This window comes from Polypterus senegalus, chromosome 17, assembly GCF_016835505.1.
Source record: "Polypterus senegalus isolate Bchr_013 chromosome 17, ASM1683550v1, whole genome shotgun sequence".
Classification (NCBI taxonomy): Eukaryota; Metazoa; Chordata; class Cladistia; order Polypteriformes; family Polypteridae; genus Polypterus; species Polypterus senegalus.
The window spans coordinates 41,794,403-41,818,512 of NC_053170.1; the positions used below are offsets into that span (position 1 = coordinate 41,794,403).

A 24,110-nucleotide genomic window follows, 5' to 3' on the forward strand; every position below is an offset into this window, starting at 1 on the left:
ATGAAAATCAAAATTATCAACCTACAGTCGGCTGAATTCAAAGACACCCCGAAAATCAAAGTGAAAAAATCATGCAGCAGACTAGTCCATTTTGCTGAAATTTCATTGCAGCAACTCAGAATCGTACTCAGAAGTTTGTATGGCCCCCATGTGCTTGTATGCATGCCTGATAGTGTCTTTATGCTCCTAATGAGACGACAGATGGTGTCCTGGGGGATCTCCTCCCAGATCTGGACATGGGTATCACTGAGGTCCTGGTCAGTGTGAGGTGCAACCTGGCGGTTTTAGATGGACTGAAACATAATGTCCCATAGGTGTTCTATTGGATTTAGGTCAGACGAGCTGGGGGCCAAATCAATTCCTTCATCCTCCAGGAACTGCCTGCATACTCTTGCCACATGAGGCCTGGCATTGTTTTGCACCACCAGCATAGGGTCTGACAGTGGGTCCAAGGATTTCATCCCAATACCTAATGGCAATCAACGTGCTGTTGTCTAGCCTGTAGAGGTGGCAGTGCTCATCCTGTTCCTCCTTGCCCAAAAAAGCAGAAAACCGGTCCTGCTGATGGGTTAAGGACCTTCTACGGTCCTGTCCAGCTCTCCTATAGTAACTGCCTGTCTCTTAAAATCTCCTCCATGCCCTTGAGATTGAGATTGTGCTGGGAGACACAGCAAACCTTCTGGCAATGCCACATATTGATGTGGCATCCTGGAGAAGTTCGACTACTTGTGCTGCTCTGTAGGGTCCAGGTATCGCCTCATGCTACCAGTAGTGACACCAAATGTAAAACTAGTGGAAAAAACTGTTGGAAAAGATGAGGAGGGAAATGTGTCAGTGAATGACCAATTGCACGATTGGAGATGTGTCATACTAATTAAAGGAAACAGCTAGTTTTAAAAATGATTCAAGTACAGTTATTTAGGATCTTTTGAACGGGTATCAACAAATGTCTCCAGGGTATTTTAGAATATCTTTGTACAATAAGCAATGCTTGGTCTCCTTTCACACTTGCTTTGTTTTACTCGATGACCTATCAAAGGCATGCAGGTACACACGGGGGAATTGCTTTTCAATTCATCACTTTTCTGGGGCACACAGGGCTTCTTCAATGAGCTAGAAGTCTTGGGCATTTTAGATAGTTCACAAAATTATTCATTTTAGATGTTTATTTTGTGTCTTCTGGATTAGATAGATACTTTATTAATCCCAATGGGAAATTCATATACTCCAGCAGCAGCATACTGATAAAAAACAATTTTAAATTAAAGAATGAGAAAAATGCAGGTATAACAGACAATAACTTTGTATAATGTTAACGTTTAACCCCCTGGTGGAATTGAAGAGTTGCATAGTGTGGGGTCTCCTCAGTCTGTCAGTGGAGCAGGACGGTGACAGCAGTCTGTCGCTGAAGCTGCTCCTCTGTCTGGAGATGATCCTGTTCAGTGGATGCAGTGGATTCTTCATGATTGACAGGAGTCTGCTCAGCGCCCGTCGCTCTGCCACGGATGTCAAACTGTTCAGCTCCATGCCTACAACATAGCCTGCCTTCCTCACCAGTTTGTCCAGGCGTGAGGCGTCCCTCCTCTTTATGCTGCATACCACCGCGTAGAAGAGGGCACTCGCCACAACCGTCTGACAGAACATCTGCAGCCTCTTTTTACAGATGTTGAAGGACGCCAGCCTTCTAAGGAAGTATAGTCGGCTCTGTCCTTTCTGACACAGAGCATCAGTATTGGCAGTCCAGTCCAATTTATCATCCAGCTGCACTCCCAGGTATTTATAGGTCTGCACTTTCTACACACAGGATTAGTGTGTCAATAGAAAAGAGCGTATTTTACTGTTCCTAGCATTTCTTTTGCAAAAAGTGAAACAATAGAAAAAGATATCTGAATGCCGTTAAAGAAAGAATCTAACATTGACGACTTTCCAGTTAAGAAACATGAGCTATTTGTTGACATGAAGCTCAGCTCTTAAATAAGCGAATTTCACAAACAGGTCCTAATGATGAGTGACAACAACACCAACATGTATTTATATAGCACATTTTCATATAGATGATGTACAGTAGCTCAAAGTGCTTTACAGGATGAAGAAAACTAAGAAAAAATATAAAAAAATAAAACAAGGCAATACTAATTAACAAAGAATAAAGTGTAAGGTCTTATAGCCAGGAGGACTCTGGAGGAAAAAAAAAAAATCTGCAGGGGGTCCAAGGCCATGAGACCACCCAGCCCCCACTGGCCATTCTACCTAACATAAATGACCTCAATCAGCCCTCATGGTTTTCAGGCTTCATGTGAAAGAAGACCTCTGGCCTTCAATCCATCAATGCAGGGACATCATGGTGCTTTGATAGGGTGGTGGTGGTGCAGATCGCCACCACAGAAAACCAGAAAAAAAATAGCAGAGAAAGTAGGGGTTAGTACGAATTAAGGAGCCACCATGAATGATAATCTATATATATAATTCACTAAGGCAAGACAACCATGGAAAGCACGGCGGAAGGGGCATGGATTCACAGAGCCACCGACAAGTAAGACACCTATGGCACACGCAGGAAGGAGCCACGCCCACCAACTCCAAGACCATTGGATACGACGACAACTCACAGAGCCACGCCCACCAACTCCAAGACCATTGGATACGACGACAACTCACAGAGCCACGCCCACCAACTCGGACGCGACGACACAGAAAGAACGGTGTCATTTATATTCGTCTGTCGTAGAGGCCTCATGCACCTCCGAGCCACGTTGACTGTTCATAGAGGCATGTTTCTCACGGAGGTAAATCGCCATATGCAGCGTGTAAAAAGGTTTACGAGGGGTATCTCATGGGATCCTTAAAACAATCCTTGAGATAAACTGAGGTAAAAACACAATGAAGTAAGCAGTTTTTAAAAACCGAGTTTTCGGTTAAGACGCTGTGTGTTGGTTCATTCCGTGCATTGTTACAATGTTGCTTTTCTTGCTGATTTATTAAATTACAGATTTTTCTAATGTTAATTTTCTCCCTGTGCTTAAAAATCATTAAAAAACCGGCCTGATTATGCAGCGTATGATACGCCGCGGGTTGGCTAGTAATAATTAAATGTATATAAAGAATATCAGGGTTACACTTAAATAAAGCTATGAGAGAGACCTATTAAAATAATGTGTGTTTAGCAGTTTTTTTAAAATGCTCCACCATATTAGCCTGGCGAATTTCTATCACTAAGCTATTCCAGATTTTAGGTGCATAACAGCAGAAGGCTGCCTCACCACTTCTTTTAAGTTTAGCTCTTGGAATTGTAAGCAGATACTCATTTGAAGATCTAAGGTTACGATTTGGAGTGTAAAGTGAGAGGCATTCTGAAATGGTTCTCTAGAAACAATATGGTAAAAGGGGGCGTGTCCGTATGCAAATATCATAGCTTTGGTGTTACTGGAACAGCGCTTTACCGTTTTACAGTTGTTTACCTTCGTTATTTAACACTTTTGTACTGTAAAATTAACAGCAATTTTTTCAGTGTAACTCTAATGTATCAGTAATGGAGTGAGATTATTTAAGGCTTTGTAAACCATAAGCAGTATTTTAAAGTCAATTCTAAATGACACAGGCAACCAGTGTAGTGATATCAAAACTGGGGTGATGTGCTCGGATTTTCGTTTCCGAGTTAAGATTCTAGCAGCTCCATTCTGCACTCTTGACATTCGATTGATGTCTTTTTTGGGTAGTCCTGAGAGGAGTGCGTTACAGTAATCTAGTCGACTGAAAACAAAAGCGTAAATTATTTTTTCAGCATCATACAAAGTTATAAAAGGTCTAACTTCTGCTATATTTCTTAAGTGAAAATTTACTGTCCTAGTAATCTGATTAATATGCGATTTAAAATTCAGGTCAGAGTCAATAATGACCCCTAAATTCTTTACCTCCATCTTGACTTTTAATCCTAATGCATCAAGTTTATTTCTAATAAGGCATGAGGCATGACATGAGGTGTAGGTTGACCAGGACACAACCACGCTAAAGAGTTGAGGTTGAAGCTGATGTGGTAGTTTAACCCACCGGCTTACACCATGCAAAAGTGAACATAGCAACGAGACTTAAGGTGGTCATCCTGCATCATCAAGGTCTATGCCAAGCAAAGATTTCACAGCAGAGAGGTGTTTCTAGAGGTGCTGCCCAAGCTCTGATGCAGAAGCACAAATAAGCACAAAACCTGAGTGCAGCAAATGAGATATCCATCAAGCATACTTCCCTTAAAAATCGGAAGATGCCCAGGACCGCCATCAGCTCAGAACTGATAGAAACCCCCTGGGGTCCTAGTGTGCCCATCTGCAGTCTAGAGAACTCGTATCAGATGTAGGCATCATGGAAATGTTGCAACCAGAAAGCCATTCCTCCAATAAATAAAGAAATAAATAAAGCCAAATGACTTAAGTGTGGGGACGAAAGGACTGGGGTACAGGAACATTTGCCCACTGAAGGGCTTTGTGGAAAGAACATGGATGAATATCTACAGGCGTCAGTAAAGAGCTGTGGAGGTTTTCTGCAGATCTGAGGCTGCGTTTCCATAACGGAGTTGGTGATATGAACTAAACTGACGACTCCACTCGCTGTTGACTTATCTGTCTTGCAATCCCATCAGAGTGGCACCATGTCAATCAGTCCCAACTTTACACTGCAGCATGACAGTCAGCCCAACATGGCCAAAATCATAATATAAACTATCAGAAGGCAAAAGAGGAATAGAGAATCTTACAACAGATGGTGTACGCTCCACAGGACCCTGATCTCAACATCATGGAGACATCCTGGGGTTACCTGAAGAGACAGAAGCACGCAAGACAGCCAAAGTCTGCAGAGGAGCTGTGACCGCAGGCTAGTATATATATATATATATATATATATATATATATACAGTGGTGTGAAAAACTATTTGCCCCCTTCCTGATTTCTTATTCTTTTGCATGTTTGTCACACAAAATGTTTCTGATCATCACATTTAACCATTAGTCAAATATAACACAAGTAAACACAAAATGCAGTTTTTAAATGATGGTTTTTATTATTTAGGGAGAAAAAAACCAAACCTACATGGCCCTGTGTGAAAAAGTAATTGCCCCTTGTCAAAAATAACCTAACTGTGGTGTATCACACCTGAGTTCAATTTCCGTAGCCACCCCAGGCCTGATTACTGCCACACCTGTTTCAATCAAGAAATCACTTAAATAGGAGCTGCCTGACACAGAGAAGTAGACCAAAAGCACCTCAAAAGCTAGACATCATGCCAAGATCCAAAGAAATTCAGGAACAAATGAGAACAGAAGTAATTGAGATCTATCAGTCTGGTAAAGGTTATAAAGCCATTTCTAAAGCTTTGGTACTCCAGCGAACCACAGTGAGAGCCATTATCCACAAATGGCAAAAACATGGAACAGTGGTGAACCTTCCCAGGAGTGGCGGCCGAACAAAATTACCCCAAGAGCGCAGAGACGACTCATCCGAGAGGTCACAAAGACCCCAGGACAACGTCTAAAGAACTGCAGGCCTCACTTGCCTCAATTAAGGTCAGTGTTCACGACTCCACCATAAGAAAGAGACTGGGCAAAAACGTCCTGCATGGCAGATTTCCAAGACACAAACCACTGTTAAGCAAAAAGAACATTAGGGCTCGTCTCAATTTTGCTAAGAAACATCTCAATGATTGCCAAGACTTTTGGGAAAATACCTTGTGGACTGATGAGACAAAAGTTGAACTTTTGGAAGGCAAATGTCCCGTTACATCTGGCGTAAAAGGAACACAGCATTTCAGAAAAAGAACATCATACCAACAGTAAAATATGGTGGTGGTAGTGTGATGGTCTGGGGTTGTTTTGCTGCTTCAGGACCTGGAAGGCTTGCTGTGATAGATGGAACCATGAATTCTACTGTCTACCAAAAAATCCTGAAGGAGAATGTCCGGCCATCTGTTCGTCAACTCAAGCTGAAGCGATCTTGGGTGCTGAAACAGGACAATGACCCAAAACACACCTGCAAATCCACCTCTGAATGGCTGAAGAAAAACAAAATGAAGACTTTGGAGTGGCCTAGTCAAAGTCCTGACCTGAATCCAATTGAGATGCTATGGCATGACCTTAAAAAGGCGGTTCATGCTAGAAAACCCTCAAATAAAGCTGAATTACAACAATTCTGCAAAGATGAGTGGGCCAAAATTCCTCCAGAGCGCTGTAAAAGACTCATTGCAAGTTATCGCAAACGCTTGATTGCAGTTATTGCTGCTAAGGGTGGCCCAACCAGTTATTAGGTTCAGGGGCAATTACTTTTTCACACAGGGCCATGTAGGTTTGGATTTATGTTTCTCCCTAAATAATAAATAATAAAAACCATCATTTAAAAACTGCATTTTGTGTTTACTTGTGTTATATTTGACTAATGGTTAAATGTGTTTGATGATCAGAAACATTTTGTGTGACAAACATGCAAAAGAATAAGAAATCAGGAAGGGGGCAAATAGTTTTTCACACCACTGTATATATAAATGCTAAAAACCATATAGAAGGTTACAAGCAATTAGTGTGACTTTACTTTCTCAGCAGTGTTGCCTCCATATATATTTTGTGTATCTTGTGTCTATATGTGAAATGTAAATATTTTATTTAAATTTAGTATGAATTAGAATATTTTCATCCAGATCACCCTTAGTTAGCTCTTTATATTCTGAAAGTCAAATTACAGTGTTAAAGAATCTTTTCTGTTTCAATTTTTATTTCTTCAATGCTGGTCATATCTGCATGATTGCTCTATTTGCATGTCCTACTTTTGAATTATCAATCTAAACGTTACAATATAAAGAATATATGCCAGCTAGGATCTCATTTTATACTTATTATAATAATAATATTAATATTATATCTATTTATAATATTATATCTATTTAATACTTGCTGTGCTAACCAACTAAGATGGGTTGAAATCTAAATAATCAACATAGACTGCAACGTTAATGTTTACAGGGTGCCATGCCATATACACTCACCTAAAGGATTATTAGGAACACCTGTTCAATTTCTCATTAATGCAATTATCTAATCAACCAATCACATGGCAGTTGCTTCAATGCATTTAGGGGTGTGGTCCTGGTCAAGACAATCTCCTGAACTCCAAACTGAATGTCAGAATGGGAAAGAAAGGTGATTTAAGCAATTTTGAGCGTGGCATGGTTGATGGTGCCAGACGGGCGGTCTGAGTATTTCACAGTCTGCTCAGTGCTGGGATTTTCACGCACAACCATTTCTAGGGTTTACAAAGAATGGTGTGAAAAGGGAAAAACATCCAGTATGCGGCAGTCCTGTGGGCGAAAATGCCTTGTTAATGCTAGATGTCAGAGGAGAATGGGCCGACTGATTCAAGCTGATAGAAGAGCAACTTTGACTAAAATAACCACTCGTTACAACCGAGGTATGCAGCAAAGCATTTGTGAAGCCACAATATGCACAACCTTGAGGCGGATGGGCTACAACAGCAGAAGACCCCACCGGGTACCACTCATCTCCACTACAAATAGGAAAAAGAGGCTACAATTTGCACGAGCTCACCAAAATTGGACAGTTGAAGACTGGAAAAATATTGCCTGGTCTGATGAGTCTCGATTTCTGTTGAGACATTTAAATGGTAGAGTCAGAATTTGGCGTAAACAGAATGAGAACATGGATCCATCATGCCTTGTTACCACTGTGCAGGCTGGTGGTGGTGGTGTAATGGTGTGGGGGATGTTTTCTTGGCACACTTTAGGCCCCTTAGTGCCAATTGGGCATCGTTTAAATGCCACGGGCTACCTGAGCATTGTTTCTGACCATGTCCATCCCTTCATGACCACCATGTACCCATCCTCTGACGGCTACTTCCAGCAGGATAATGCACCATGTCACAAAGCTCGAATCATTTCAAATTGGTTTCTTTAACATGACAATGAGTTCACTGTACTAAAATGGCCCCCACAGTCACCAGATCTCAACCCAATAGAGCATCTTTGGGATGTGGTGGAACGGGAGCTTCGTGCCCTGGATGTGCATCCCACAAATCTCCATCAACTGCAAGATGCTATCCTATCAATATGGGCCAACATTTCTAAAGAATGCTTTCAGCACCTTGTTGAATCAATGCCACGTAGAATTAAGGCAGTTCTGAAGGCGAAAGGGGGTCAAACACCGTATTAGTATGGTGGTCCTAATAATCCTTTAGGTGAGAGTATTTACATGCAATTGTGCACGACAGTATGTTGACTTTGAAGGCAATGCATTTGTGTCTGATATATGCCATTTGGTATTGGATTTGTAACAGCAGTGCTAATGTTTGTCATGTGCCATCTGTTGGAATGATAACTGCAGTGCATTTTATTACTACAAATGTTGTGATGTTGGAATGGTTATATGCCTTTTGATATAGGAAATATAAAAGCAGTCTTAATGATTGTGATGCACCATTTGTTTCTGTTATATGATATTTGGTATGGGATTCATAAAAGTAGTGTTAATGTTTGTCATGCACCCTTTGTTGGAATGACAAATGCTATGCATTTGCTGCTTGATATAGGAAATGTAAAAACAGTCTAATGATCATGATGCACCATTTGTTAGAAAAACAAATGCAGTGCATTTGCCTCTCTTATATGCCATGGAGTATGGGATTCATAAAACTAGTGTTAATGTTAGAATCTTTGTTATATGCCATTTGGTTTGGGATTCGTAAAAGCAGTGCTAATGTTTGTGATGTGCAATGCATTTTATTACAACAAATTTTGTGATGTTGGATTATATACCATTTGATATAGGAAACATAAAAGTAGTCTTAATGATTGTGATGCACCGTTTGTTGGAATAATAAATGCAATGTGCATTTATTTCTGTTACATGGTATTTGCTATGGGATTCATTAAAGTAATGGCAATATTTGTGATGTGCCATCTGTTGAAATGACAAATGCATTTCAATATATTACTAAAATGTTTGGGATGCACCATCTGTTGGAATGACAAGTGCAATGCATTTGTCTCTGCTTTATGCCATTTGGTATGGGATTCATAAAAGCAGTGTTAATGTTTGTGATGTGCCTTTGGTTGGAATGACCAGTACAATGCATTGTATTCCCTCAAATGTACTGTATGTGATAAGCCATCTGTGTGAATGACAGAGACCCAGCAACTGGATAGGCACACTGACAGACAGTTTTCCTGTTATTAAGGTGGATTATGGAAGGTTTACTTAAATTGAGATATACTGGACAGGCAGTGTGGTGTAGTGGTTAAAGCTTTGGACTTCAATCTGTGTAGTTGTGAGTTCAAATCCCTGTGTGACCATCAGCAAGGCACTTGACCTGCCTGTGCTCCAATTGGAAAACCAAAAGAAATGTAACCGGCTGTGTCACACAGTAAATGTTGTACGCAGCCTTGGATTAAGGCATCAGCCAAATATGTAAATGATTAGTAATAACTCAAGATGTTTTAAAGTGCATTTAGGGAATGCCCAAGTGTGTCTGTCTGTTTCGAGACAGTTGGATGGGTCCTTGTTAAACTGCTTAGCACACAATCTTTATTTTTTTCTCTCTCCCAATTATCATCCGCTCAAAAACTTGGCTCCCTTGAATCCTCAAAAGCTCTTCTGTTGAAGCAGGTAACTTAATCACAAAATCGCCTCTCATAAAGATTATTTGCTGTCATGGAGATCCCTTTATGATACTTAAGCCCTGGCTGAAAAGCCCAGAGGAGAAGGGAAGAATCCACAAGTACGGATGTTGTTTTTTTTTGGTTTTTGACTCCATACTTTATATTTAGAGAATTAGTCAAATGCAGCTGGGATTTCACTTTTGTTTCATGTGTTTTAGCAGAACTTCATTTGATAGTGAAGACCCCATGACGCATGCAGCCCGCTTCCAGCCACTGACAGAGTACTTAGGGAGTTGCTCGGCTCAGTTATTACGGAAATCCAAAGCACAATGTTTTTCTAATTTCTTTTTTTATCTTTTTTATTTCCGAAAAGGGGGAAAAAAAACATTAAATTAGAGTTAGTGATTATGCTATTAAACAGTTGAAACAGACCAGCAAGATATTCAGGGCAATGACTTGTGGGAAAAAAAGTTAACCGATGTATCAAACCTCATCACAACTCCCATCTTCAATCCAAATTTTTGTTGCACTATCGCCGATTTTCCCCGAACTTGAGTTTAAATGACTGAAATGTCCTGAGCCTAAAAGCTGTGAAGAGCCGGACAGGAAGTGAAGCTCAGTGGGGCTCTGGTCATCTCCTCCATTGTGGACTGGCCACCGTTCAGCAAATAATGGACAGGCAGTGCTGGCCTCCATTTCTGTTAATCAGTTTTAAACTCGATTTGTGTTCATGTTTGTGTCTTGTTGTGTACTCATTATGTAATTAATAATTTGTTTGCATTTGTATTTTACTTGAGAACTTCTCATAGCAGTTTGTGCCTGAATTTCGGTGAAAAGTGCTATACAAAAAGGAAAAAATGACTTGAATTGAATGAAATTGAATAGTCACTCACAAAACACACTTACATGGACTGAATCATCTGCTGATCGCACGAGAAGTGAGACAAAAATACCGAAGAGGACCCAAACAAGTGTAAAATATCCACGTGATGACCGCGCTAACAATCGTATTTGACTTCCAGTAAAGCCAAGGCATCAGTTCTGCTAATTAGTAGTCAGTTGTTGTCACTGACTATGAATCTGGTTGGAACAAAAAACCTGCAGCCACAGAGGGTCCCCAGGTTCGAGTTTGACAACCCCTGCCATTTAATACCTGTGAAATAATACAAAGAGTACATGACTGGTGTTTCGCCCTATTCGGTTGCTCATCAGGTGTTACGCACCTTGGCTTCCCTTTGCGGGGATCAATCAGGGGACACAGCAGATGTTAAATGATTGGCCGACCAATCACAAGTGTTACATTTACTGTATATACACATACACACACACACACACACACACACACATATATATATATATATATATATATATATATATATATATATATATATATATATATATATATATAGCATTCAAGACATTTGAATCTGTTTAGCATTCAGTATACAGTATGGTGTTACCTAAATGTCATCTGCTTGTCTCTTATTGCATTTCTGTCACTATGGGAGACGTGCAAGTATGAATTTCATCGTACAATGTACGCCACTACACTTGAACATCACACAGTGCTCATACTTCAGGGAAGAATTTGATCTCTGAGCGTAACAGAAACTTGATTTATTTTTGTTTTTAGAAAAACTAGAAAAACTTGTGTGAAATTAGACCTGTCTAAAATCTTACAAATGTGAACATTAATAAAATATTTTCATTGCGTTTGGTTGCTACAGATGCTAACACCTGGTGACACCTGACCATCTTGTCCAGTCTGCTGTTCATTTACACTGTCTTAAGCCACTGTGTACCACCATCACTTATCTATGAAGATACTTTGGATTTAGAGGTGTGTATGTAATGAACAGCCCAGTGAGGTAAACCCAGCAAGCCCTTTATCACTTACTCCATAACAACAGTCCTTCTTAGACTCCTCCACATCACATTAACATACTGTAGTATAAATGCTTTCTGAATTTAAAAACTGAGTAAGTTAGTCTTGTGATTGTCTCAATGAGGTGGTCATCTTGTTTTTGTCTTTGCAGAAGTTGCCACTGGGTCTGCTATGATGGTGGTCAACAAAGCATAACTTTGTCCAGAAGAGTTGGCAGTTTTTTTCAGCAGGCTGAGAAGTTTGTTGCTCTGATTACAAAGCAGCAGGAGATAGTTGATACAAAATTACGTCTTTGACAAAGAGAACATTTCAAATTTTTGCAATGGAAAAAGATGAGTGACTGAGATTTTGCATTTTGGTGTTGTAGTGTGTGATGTTGTTTTGTACGGGTCTGAAATATTGGATTTGAGTGTAGGTCTGTACGTGATTCAGCCCAGATTCCATCCACATCCCTGATGTTACCAGGAGAGGCAGCCCCCACAACGACCTCAGATTTCTCTAAGTGTGTTTGAAAAATGAGGTGTAACTACTGTAAGAAAGCAAACAGGGACACATAAAGATTTGGTGCATCCGTAGGCACACCCCACATAATTTTGTTGAAAATAAACTCGGTTAACAAACGCCATTGGGAAAAAATCTCTTTTCAGACGTGAGCCTAAATCTTGACTGCCCAATATGGCTGATCTTGCATCTTTAAGGACTTCGGGCACGAAGGGGCAGGTCCAGGTGGACTGACACCGGAAGTGACATCATTGGTGTTGAAGCCATCAATCTTCCAGTCTGCAGAGGAATGGACAAAAGGCATTAGTATACAGGGCCATCCTATAGAGCAGCAGGGAATTAGCATCACGAGATGTCCCCTATGTGTACACGTGTGACACTGCATAAACGTTAAGGGATGCTTCTAAACTGTCAAATCAATAATTAATCTGTGGTGTCCATTTCAAAATCATGATCAGCCATATCCTGTGCCAAATCCTCTTTTCTGGCAACCCTTGAAAGGGCTAATGATAAACTTTAGAGTCTGAACCTGAAGGTGGTATTCTATGGTATGGATTTTTGGAGTGGATAACAATTTGCTCCTCTCCTAACATATGGCAATTACAAGTTTCTAGCATTTATGGTTTATAGTGTGCATTTCTTTTCCTACAAGCAAAGCAACTTGGATTACAAAAAGAACTAAATCAAGTATCATTCTGTCATTTGTTTTTTTTTTTAATACTACAGAATAATATGCCTTTGGAGGTTCATTCTGACTGAGTCAGTGAATACCACGTCCAGTCACCTCCATATACCACTGTAAAGAGCAAGGCTGCAGAACATCTCTTGAAGATGACCCAAGGTCTGTTTGGCCTTTGCACTCAACCACTGGAAAAAGAGCAAAAATCCGCTGTGGAACAAGCCATAGTCAAGACTGAAGGGTAACACTTTAGGGATTAGTTATGGGTCAGCTGAATCATTTTTTCGTGAATACTTAAACATACAGCGTGGAAAATTAGTATTGAATGCGTCAACGTTTTTCTCAGTAAATATATTTCTAAAGGGGCTACTGACATGAAGTTTTCACCAGATGTCAGTAACAACCCAAGCAATCCACACATACAAATAAATCAAACAAATAAGTCAATAAATTAGGTTATGTGTAATAAAGTGGAATTACACAGTGAATAAATATTGAACATGTGAAGAAAGGAGGTGCAAAAAGGCATGGAAAGCCAGGAAACCAGCTGAAATCTGTCAGTATTTAGAAATAAATCCTGTCCCCTATCAGTGCAAATTAATATCAGCTGGTTTAGTCTTAATTGATGGCCTATAAAAAGGTTTCTCATTACCAGGATGTCACAAAAGAAGCATCTCATGATGGGTAAAAGCAAAGAGCTCTCTCAAGACCTTTGTAACCTTATTGTTGCAAAACATACTGATGGCACTGGTTACAGACGTATTTCTAAACTTCTGAATGGTCCAGTGAGCACCATTGGGGTCATAATCCGGAAGTTGAAAAAACATAATTTCACCATAAACAACCACAACCAGGTGCTCCTCAAAAGATTTCTGACAAAGGAGTCAAAAAAGTAATCAGGAGAGTCATCTAAGAGTCAAGGACCACTCGCAGAGAGCTTCAGAAAAACCTGGAATTAGCAGGTACAGTTTCCAAGAAAACCATAAGTAATGCACTCAACCTCCATGGCCTCTATGCATGCCCACTGCACAAGACTGCTGAAGAAAAAGCATGTTGAAGCTCATTTAACGTTTTCTGCACAACATTTGGACAAGCCAATGAAGTACTGGGAAAATATTGTCTGGTCAGATGAGACCAAAATTGAACTCTTTGAATGTAATTGCACAATCCATGTTTGGAGGAGAAATGGCACTGCACATCACCCCACAAACACCACACCAACAGTGAAGTTTGGAGGTGGGGCTGTTTTTCAGCATATGGTACTGGCAGGAAGGAAGGATTAATGGAGAAATGTACCGGGACATTCTTGATAAGAATCTGCTGCCATCTACCAGGATGCTGAAGATAAGACGAAGGTGGACATTTCAGCAAGACCATGATCCCAAACACACAGCCAAGGAAACTCTCAATTGGTTTCAGAGAAAGAAACTAAAGCTGCTAGAATGTCCCCGTCAATCACCCAACTTGAATCCAATTGAAAATCGATGGAAAGTACTGAAGATCAGAGTTCATAAAAGAGGCCCCCAGAACCTTCAAGATTTGAAGACAGTTTGTGTGGAAGGATGGGCCAAAAATCATACCTAAGCAGTGCATGTGACTAGTTTCTCCATACAGGAGGTGTCTTGAAGCTGTCATTACCAACAAAGGCTTTTCTACAAACTATTAAATAAATTTCAGTAAGCGTATTCAATACTTATTCCCCATATCATTCCACTTTCTTATACATAATGTACGGACTTATTTGTTTTGATTTCTTTGTATGTGTGGATTACTTGGGTTGTTACTGACATCTGGTGAAACTCTCATGTCAATAGCCTCATTAGAAATACATTTACTGAGAAAAATGTTGACACGTTCAATACTTATATTCCACGCTGCAAGCAGGGTCGGCACATTTGAGAATCTTCTTATAAGGAAGCATCATTGCATTCAAGCATGTACATTCAGACTGAGAGAAACCTAAAAAGCATGGCATGATAGGGAATGAAACTCAGGTACATCACTATGACCCTAAATCCATATAATGGAAGTACAGTATGTTGACTCTTCAAAGAAATTCATTGCCCAAACCAGTGCTAGCAAGGCCACATCCACCACTTTATTGACACTGATCACATACCTCAAAGGTGACACACTGCTGGTCAATTTCATGATGATTTGCTTGGGAATCTGCAGCTGTTAAAGTCAGAGATAACTGTCAGCCATCCTCTCTTTTGACTTCACTGCAAGGTCCTCTCTTAGACTGCATGTTGCGTTAACAAGAATTACGAATTAGTGCTGCTGCTAAGCCTACGCCAATATCCTTTTTTGCTCAATAAATGTGTTATAATCTATAGAAACCTTCACCAGGTGCCATATGGCTTGAAGAAAGATATGTATTTAAAAAGTTAAAAAAGAGATTTAAACTAGTGCATCTTAAATGTAAATTTCACTTACCGAATAAACTGTGTTATTCATCATTTTGAGATTGGGATCAAAATTTAATTTTTAGATGAGTTAGGATTGAAATGAAATGCAGCAGTATGCATCTGATACACCAATAATCTGAAATTAGAAAAGGAGGATTCAAACTCCCTAGAGTTCGGGATGGATACTACAAACGGTAATTACTGAAGACGGCCGCCATATGCCAAAGTGCTGCCAACACAGTTTATTTGTTAGACGGCCTTTGGACTCCCTGTTTATGTGAGATCTGGTAACTGAAGTGTGGCGTGAGGCTGGGCTCCCCTGAATAAAGCACAGCTCATTTGACTGGTTACAGAAGGAAGTCATTTACATTGTTAGGTGTCTTCATGTGATTCCACAGGGTATCCTGCTGTATAGGTGGTCTCTTCTTTAGATTTCAGGGAGCCAGTCGTTCAGTTAGGATGAGTATTAAAATGACAGTTAAAACATTTACATGCAATACTTTGCTGCACAATAACAAAGAACAGGTTTAATCTCTAAGATCTAATTTTGTGGTCTGAATGGACACTGTATGACAATTTATGAAAAATAAGAAATTCATAATTTCTATAGCAACAATCAATGTATTTCATGCAGCAATGTTTTTTATCTTATAATAAAATATAATAATATCAGAAAGTTTGTGATAGTAAACATCTCTCCCCTTAAAATTATTTTTATGACATGGTAGTTGAAGCTGTTAGAATTTTGTCCTCGATATAAAAGTCAACTTACAGCCTGGAAACAGGCATTTGTAATTATTTATAAACTGAGGATGATGAATTTATCTTGTCTTTAGTTTCCATGTAAAACACCAGCTGTGCTGTGGCACTCAATGCCATAGCCGGCTAATATTTCAGATGCTGGACTAACAGATAGTATTACATTCAGCAGTTATTTTTTTCTTTCAACAAATACACTGAATTTATTTAACATTTATTTATTGTCAGGATGATTTTCGGATCTTGGCATCAAAAGATAATCCTGATTTATAATATAGTCATTCTGCCAATTATTCCTTTTGATTTCATATGTTGAATGAACAACCTTAGATTGGAGGACATAAAGAAGCAATTGTTGTTGAGAGTCTTTTATACAAAATAAAATGGTTTTCTGTTACATGGACGCACAGGAAAAAATAGACATTGTGCTAAAACGACAGGTCTCAGTTCATTATTGGAAAGAAAAATGTTATCAGTCGATGGCAGCAGTTGCAGGGTTAGAAGAAAAACCCCTGTTTCTTTGCCACACTATCTGCCTAATGGAGAATGTGAAAAAATTAAACTGTAATCTATAGATAGACCTCCATTAGTGGCCTTAGAAAACAGCAAGGTATGGAATGGTATTTCTAAATTGTGAGGGAGTTAAGGAGCATTAAACAAATTTCTTTAATGTTACAGTTACAATTAACACACAAATTGTATTTACACTAATTGCTTAGTGTTAAAAATTTCTATTGTAATTTAGATGGATTGACAAACAAATAGATATAACACACCATATATGACAGATAGACTGAAAAGAGAGGGTCAGTGTAATAAGTATATAGGTAAGTAAGACACAATGCAAAAGGCTACACATGATAAATGACACAAAGATACGCTGATTTGAAAGGCCCTATATGATACATAGATATGAAAGGTGCTATATGATAGATAGATAGATAGATAGATAGATAGATAGATAGATAGATAGATAGATAGATAGATAGATAGATAGATAGATAGTGTGAAAGGCATTCTATACACCATATAATAGATAAACACATACTCTAGGTCATCATTAGAAAGTACTGGCTCTCCTGTCTTCTTTGTTATTTGATCAACAATGATGTGAGTGCCCTGCGGTGGGCTGGCACCCTGCCCGGGGTTTGTTCCCTCTCCTGCGCCCTGTGTTAGCTGGGATTGGCTCCAGCAGACCCCCGTGACCCTGTAGTTAGGATATAGCGGGTTGGATAATGGATGGATGGATGATGTAAATTATCTGTTTGCTAATCAAAAGATGTAGTTTTCACTGCAGTTACAATATATGTTAGTAATTAAATTGCTTAAATGAACTACAAATTCCACGAATAGCTACAGGAGATGAAAAGATAACTGTTAATCATTTCATTGATTTAAGAATAAATTAACTCAAAGAGTCAGTTTAAGCTTAACAATGTAATCAAATGTTGAAAGTCTTCTATAGATTTACATAATATTGCTGCATATTTTTCTACTGAAACAATTACATGGGTGTACAGGAAAAATAGACATTATATTAAAAAGATTGTTCTCAGTTCATTATTGGAAAGGAAAATGTTATCATTCAGTGGTAGTAATTTCTGTTTTTTTGCTACATCATCTGCCTAATGGAAAACGTGGAAACATTAAACAGAAATCCATCCATTCATTATATCCTAACCACAGGGTCACGGGGGTCTGCTGGAGCCAATCCCAGGGCAGGAAACAAAGCCCAGGCAGGGCACACACAGCACAATTTAGAATCGCCAATGCACTTAACCTGCATGTCTTTGGACTGTGGGAGGAAACCCATGCAGACACGGGGAGAACATGCAAGCTCCACGTATGGAGGACCCAGGAAGTGAACCCAGGTCTCCTAACTGTAAGGCAGCAGTGCTACCACTGTGCCACCGTGCCACCGAAACAGAAAGCTATACATGAAATTATGTTTTTTCCAAGCTGTGAGGGAATTGTGGAGTATTTAGAATAGTTTGTTTACTATAGATAGAATTAACACACATATTATATATACAGTAATGCCTTAGTCTTAAAATGTCTATTCCTCTCATAATGTAAATAAGGTAATATACACAAATTGATAAATAAATATAAAAAGCATCATACTGTACTGTATATGACAGATAGACAACTGTGAACATTTCAGACAATTGTGTGATTGAATTTGCAGAGTGATAAGAATGTAAGGGGAAGTACATATTTTTAAATTATTATTTGAATTAATGTGCAGAGTAGAAGGAGTGTACTGAGGATTTTCAGAGCAGGGAAAATGAGCTCTAATGTTAAAGATTACATCATTATCTTTGTTTTTGTGTAAAGCTGTTGAATTTACTGTATATTATCTAAATTTGTTGATGTCATTGAGCAATAATTGAAACTAGACATGAGAAGCAGCATATGATAGATAGATAGATAGATAGATAGATAGATAGATAGATAGATAGATAGATAGATAGATAGATATGTAAGGCACCATGTGATATGTATATAGATATGAAATTCACAATACAAAAGGCTCCATATGCTAGATAAGTGGATAGATAAATTGATATGACTATATGATAGATAATTAGAAAGTATAATCTCTACTGGCTTCTTTGTTGATTGATTGACTATATTTTAAAATATATGTTTGCTAAAACACATGGTTGTTATTCCAGATGCACAATAATTGCAATGTATCTTAGTAATTAAATTATTTAAACGTTCTATGAAATAAGTGAATATAGACAGTCTGGTTATTTAAGAATAATTGCATTCAAAGAGTTGGTTAAACCTTGACAACGTAATCAATGAAATATTGAAAATCTTCCATAGTTTAGAATATTAGTGAACGTTCTTCTATTGAAAAGATGAACAATTACAGTGAAAAGAGAAGTTATGCAGGTCGGCAGCATGTGACACCTTTCATTCAAATGTCACTGGCCCCAACGCCCCACACGTATTTCTTTCCTTTGTGATCGCAGTGTAAATATGATGACACATTAACTTTAGGTATACACATGCTTTTCTCACTTCTTATTTCAGAAATTTTACTCTCAGCGATTTCTTAGATTTCCAATAAGTCAGAACACTTTAGATGACTTTGTATAAATGACAAAAGAGAAATACAATGATCCAGTGTTTAGAGCTTAAGGGTTTCAAAAAAAAAAAAAAAACTTCACCTTTGAAATAATACCCACAACACTGTAAAATCTTATAACTGCGGGCGTCATGCAACTTCAAACCAGCTGTTATTACTTTTTTTTTTCCCGGACAAGCAAAAGTATAGCTGAAATATTTAAATGTCGACATTTCCCGAAATCCCGGGTGCTCCCTGTGTGTAGTTTGCATGCTCTCCCCCGTCCGCCTGGGCTTCCTCTGAGTGCCACAGTTTCCTCCCACTAAGGCTATGTGAGCTGGTGCTCTGTCCAGGTATTGTTCCTGCCTTGATGACGGTGCTTTTGGGATAGGCATCAGCTTCTTCTCACCCCCAGGGTTTAGAGAATGGATGATTTGGATTTCCAGAAAATCTTATTTTTCCCGGCATGAGAGATTGTTACGTAGTATATTGACAATAGCGTGACGCAGTCTAATACAAGCTGTACTAGTTAACGAAACTAATGTGCATTACTTTATTTCACCATTTACTAATGAACACATTTGATTTGTTCATTTTATTGTGCTTCCACTTACTAATTTTCATTTTTATGCCTCTGCAATGTCATATACTCCCTTATCCATACAATTCCTGTATCTCGATGGTTTAGGCGTTCTACCAGTTCAAGTGATGTTTAGACTGAGGGCCGAATGAAGTAGAAGAACCGGATTTTCTTTTCTTTTCTTTTTGTTCTTTTCTTGATTTATTTGAGAGAGAAAAAGGATGAAAATGAAATCTTGTAGCTGGCGTGGGGCTGATACGGGAAGGCAGTAAACGACTGCATGATTTCTTTGGGTGGATCACATTAGACATTATATGTGTAATACACTCTTAAATCAACTGTACTTATTTAACTTTTTAAAATAAGTATTTGCATTAGTTTTCTTACCGTTGCTGCGTGTCTAGTTAAATCTAGAAAACATTGTCACCATTCTTGATTTAACTATAGGTGGTGGTAAACCGGTACTTAATTAAATGGGACAATAGAGAAAGAGAGAGAGGGAGGGAGGGGGGATTGTCATTTCTTTACAGCATCTACCATCTACTGCTCTTTCACACGTCTGAATGTTCATTAACACTGGATCAATTCCCCAGCAACCTTTCAAGCACATTAAACGGTTAGATGAACATTTTAGAAATGTAACTTTCTGCTTTGCATAGATTTCAGCCAGGACCTGCGCACTTCTGGAGGAAAACAGCCACCTGACCCCTCCTCCCGCGGAAACCTCGCTGGCTTCTAATTGGCTGAGTGAGCAGCGGAGACTCAGTTTGAGGCTCTTGGTGCCGTCTCGTCTGTTAACCGCTTTTAATGCTGCAGGAAGTTTTTAAAAGCAGGTAAGGATCCTCTTGATATTGTGATATTTGGACGCAATTGGTGGCTTTGTTTTAGTTAAAGAAAGAAAGAAATAAAGAAAGAAAGAGAAAGAAAGTTAGTTTACTTTATCTATCTATCTATCTATCTATCTATCTATCTATCTATCTATCTATCTATCTATCTATCTATCTATCTATCTATCTATCTATATATGGCATGGTATAGAATGCCTTATTTTTAGAAATGCTTGAACTCGTCAACAAAGAATGAAATAGTGAATAACCAGTAGAAAGCTCCATTGTCTTCTTTTTTGTATTAAAGAGCCGTGCATCATCGACATAGGCTACTTTGTTTTAAATAAAATGTTTTTCTAACCGATACGGATTTAGGTGCAACTACACATTGATTCCAAAATATATTTGTAATTAAACTGCTAACTTGAAATAATAAACCCATTAATATCAGGTTAAACAAAAGGGTTATTTTAATCACTGAGGCGCTGAATACATCTGAATTCAAATAGCTGCCTGAAACTTGACAGTTTAATCAATGATATACTTAAAATCAACCGCAATAATCTTGTGCAATTTTAATGTATATTTTTGCTCTAATTTTACTCCATGTTCTTCTTATGATAGACAGGTGGATAGATGCAAACGAAACAAACCGCTAAAATACCCACCCTTGTTATCTAGGCAGAGTTTACAGCCATATTTCGATTTAATGGAATCTAAACGCATTTCATAATACATGAAGAAATACTTCAGACCAGTTTGATTTATTTCCTGTTTTTTTTTTTAAGTATGGATCGTATATAATATTGTGCTCATTTTATTTAATCCGCATAGTCCTCCCGTTTCTTCAGTTTCTGACATCGCATTCTGCTTATTCTTGTAACAATTGCATATGACTAGTAAGCTTTTGCCGATATGTTTTTTCCCTAAATATTTCTACGTGCATAAGTAATTAGCCGACTCCTTTATCCATAGCGACTTGACACATTTGCGAGATACTATCAGTTCAATTTTTTTTGTTTTTCCATTTGGTGAAGTCAGCAGGAGGATTTGAGACAACAACCTCACGATTTGAGGTCTAAAGCCTTAACGCCAAATTGGCTGCTTAATTACATAACCTCTAGAATTTTATAATTATTATATGTCAACAGATTAAAAACAAGACCATTGTACAATCTGAAACTGTTCTAACAGAACACACATACATCTTGCTATAGATAAAAAAGAAAATCAACAACTTTAAAATCGTTATGACAACTGTTTTTCGTTCGAGTTCCCTCTGGAGTTATTGTATCCATCCTTCCGGGACTTATAGTGCTGAAGTGAAGAAAACCAACTCTGTAGGCTGCTAATTCCCGGGGGAATCGTGAAAAACAATGCCGGGGTTTTGAGAGACACGAAGAGGACATCTGGTTCAGAGTAAACAAGCTAGTTCAGTGAGTGCGCGCGATTAATTAAATTGACGTTGTATGAGCAACCAGCGCAGAGGTGTCCAGAAGCAGAGGTGTTGGATTATTCTGCTCTGCTTCAATGAATAGCAGCTCTAATGTGGTTAAACCAGGCACTCCATATATACAGCTCTAAAAATGAAATCTGCTTTGCCAGTCAAATGCAGTAAACAGAAACTGGATTTTATTGTAAACAGATGGGTTTATTCATAGATAGATAGATAGATAGATAGATAGATAGATAGATAGATAGATAGATAGATAGATAGATAGATAGATAGATAGATAGATAGATAGATATTCAGTTTTGGGAATGAGGTTGTCAATGATCAGTTCAGCTCAAATATATGCCATTTGAGCTTCTGTTTTCAGCATAATAATATATAAAAAGTAAATATGTGCAAGTAGGTAGCCGTGTGATTATGTAGTTTCTGTAAAACAGTCACTTTACATGGTTGCACTTTACAAGTTGCATGTTGAATTAAAAGTGGGTTGCATGTTTTAAAGTAATGAAAAATATTTTCTTTAGATAGTGACAGAATAGTATTTATGCAGTTACTGCAGGGTTGCATCAGTGTGCATCTGCAAAGGTAATAAAGGGAGAAGGTTATTTCCACACTGAAAAGGAAAGATGGTTAAGGGCACAATGTTCCAGTCTGTAAAGGAGGGAAAAGAGGGAACAAGGCCAGGCCAGATAAAGGAGAAAAGGTTAGAGTAGAAGAGTAAAAGCTGCCATTAAATAAAATTTCTTTAAAAAGTGTTTTTGAAACCCTGTGAAAGAACACAGAGAAATCAGCGTGGCCATCATCAAGGGATGTGAAGTGTTATACAATAATCTCTGTATGTTTTTTGATTTTAATGGCTCAAATATGCTCCCTGAAATGTTCTGCTAGCTATTTACCTGTTTCAGCTCTGTAGATAGCTGGATGCTTCCTACAAGAATTTGCAGTAAGTAAAATTTTAGATTGGAGAAAGCCCCATTGTTTAATATTGAATTTACAGAGGGACCAAATACAAGGGAGTTGTTGATGACATATTTGCAAGTGACGCAGCGGCTCCTGGTACAGCTCAAAGTGCCTGGTGAAATGTGCCTCTCCTCTGTGAAGTGAATTGTAAAAAAGAAGTTTGTGTAGGGTTAGGTGGTTGATGGCAGGATATTAATGGAGTGTTAGGAAAAAAGGTTCCGGTGGAAAGATCAGTCTGCAAAATTTAGAAATTTTGTCTGATGACCAGTGGGAGAGATACAGTGTTAGGATGGAATGGGAGGACCAGCAGACTGCAGCTTACATTATTGGTGTTCCTCGTTTGTTATGAGGTCTGCTCCTGGCTTGATTGAGGGCCCTATCTATGATTTCAGATGGGTATCCTCTATCAATGAAGAAACTCCTCATTCTGAGTGCTTCATTAACAGAACAGAAATCTCCGTCCATCGTCTACCTAACGTGTGCAAATTTCTTATCTGTAGCTCTCTTCACAGGGGTGAGCGGCATTCATCACCAGGCGCTTTCAGTTGTAACAGGAGCTGCTGTGTCACTTATAAGTAAAAATATGTTGCCAACAATACCCCTTATAACTGTTCCTTCTGGTAAACTCAGTATTAAACAAAGGGCATCTTACTAGTCTAAAATTCTTACTTACTGCATTTCTTTAAGGAAGTGTCCAGCCATTTACACAGTTGAAACAGAGACGGCTAGCAGACCGCATCAATGAGCACATTCGAACAGTTAAAAGACCTTCCAAAGCCGATTACAGAACACTTCACATCCATTGATGATGGCCACACTAATCTTTCAGTTTGCGTTCTTTCACAGGGCTTCAAAGACACTTTACAAATGAAAACAGAGAAAGCTAACCTCACTCTCAGCCTGGGATCGTACATTTCCTTGGGTTTTAATGACTGACTAACTTTTTAATCTCTCCCTTAAACTTACCTAATGGCAGCCTTTTCTCACCTACTCTCACCTTTTCTCTTTCATCTGATCTGGCTTTGTTCTCTTCTTGCCCTCCTCTATATTTTACCTGCTCTTTCCTTTTCAGTTGCACACTTGATGAACGTTATACAGCTGAAACTTTGTGTCTTTCACCTTCTTTCCTTTTCAGTATGGAAATAACCTTTAATTTTTTTCCATAATATAACCGAAATACATAAATACTAAATAAAATGTAAAGTTTATTATAAAAGTGACAATAACAATAGTCGTGTAGCTTCTCCTTGCATGACTCAGGGCCCAGAGGCAGCTTTTCCATTAGCACTCGGAGCTTCTGTAACACCCAGTGGATTTTCTTGCATCATGCTTG

General features: G+C 38.6%; 1 protein-coding gene across 3 annotated transcripts in view; it reads left to right on the forward strand.

The window, feature by feature from the left end:
- Positions 1 to 20,137: 20,137 nt before the first annotated feature.
- LOC120518085 (uncharacterized protein PB18E9.04c) overlaps positions 20,138 to 24,110 on the forward strand; it is a 31,943-nt gene continuing 27,970 nt past the window's right edge. For 2 of the 3 annotated variants that reach the window (XM_039740679.1, XM_039740678.1), the window contains exon 1: positions 20,141 to 20,370. The gene's annotated coding sequence lies outside the window, so the exon portion shown is untranslated. Of the gene's footprint in view, positions 20,371 to 24,110 lie in introns of all 3 variants that reach the window. The other variant, XM_039740680.1, reaches the window with a different exon arrangement.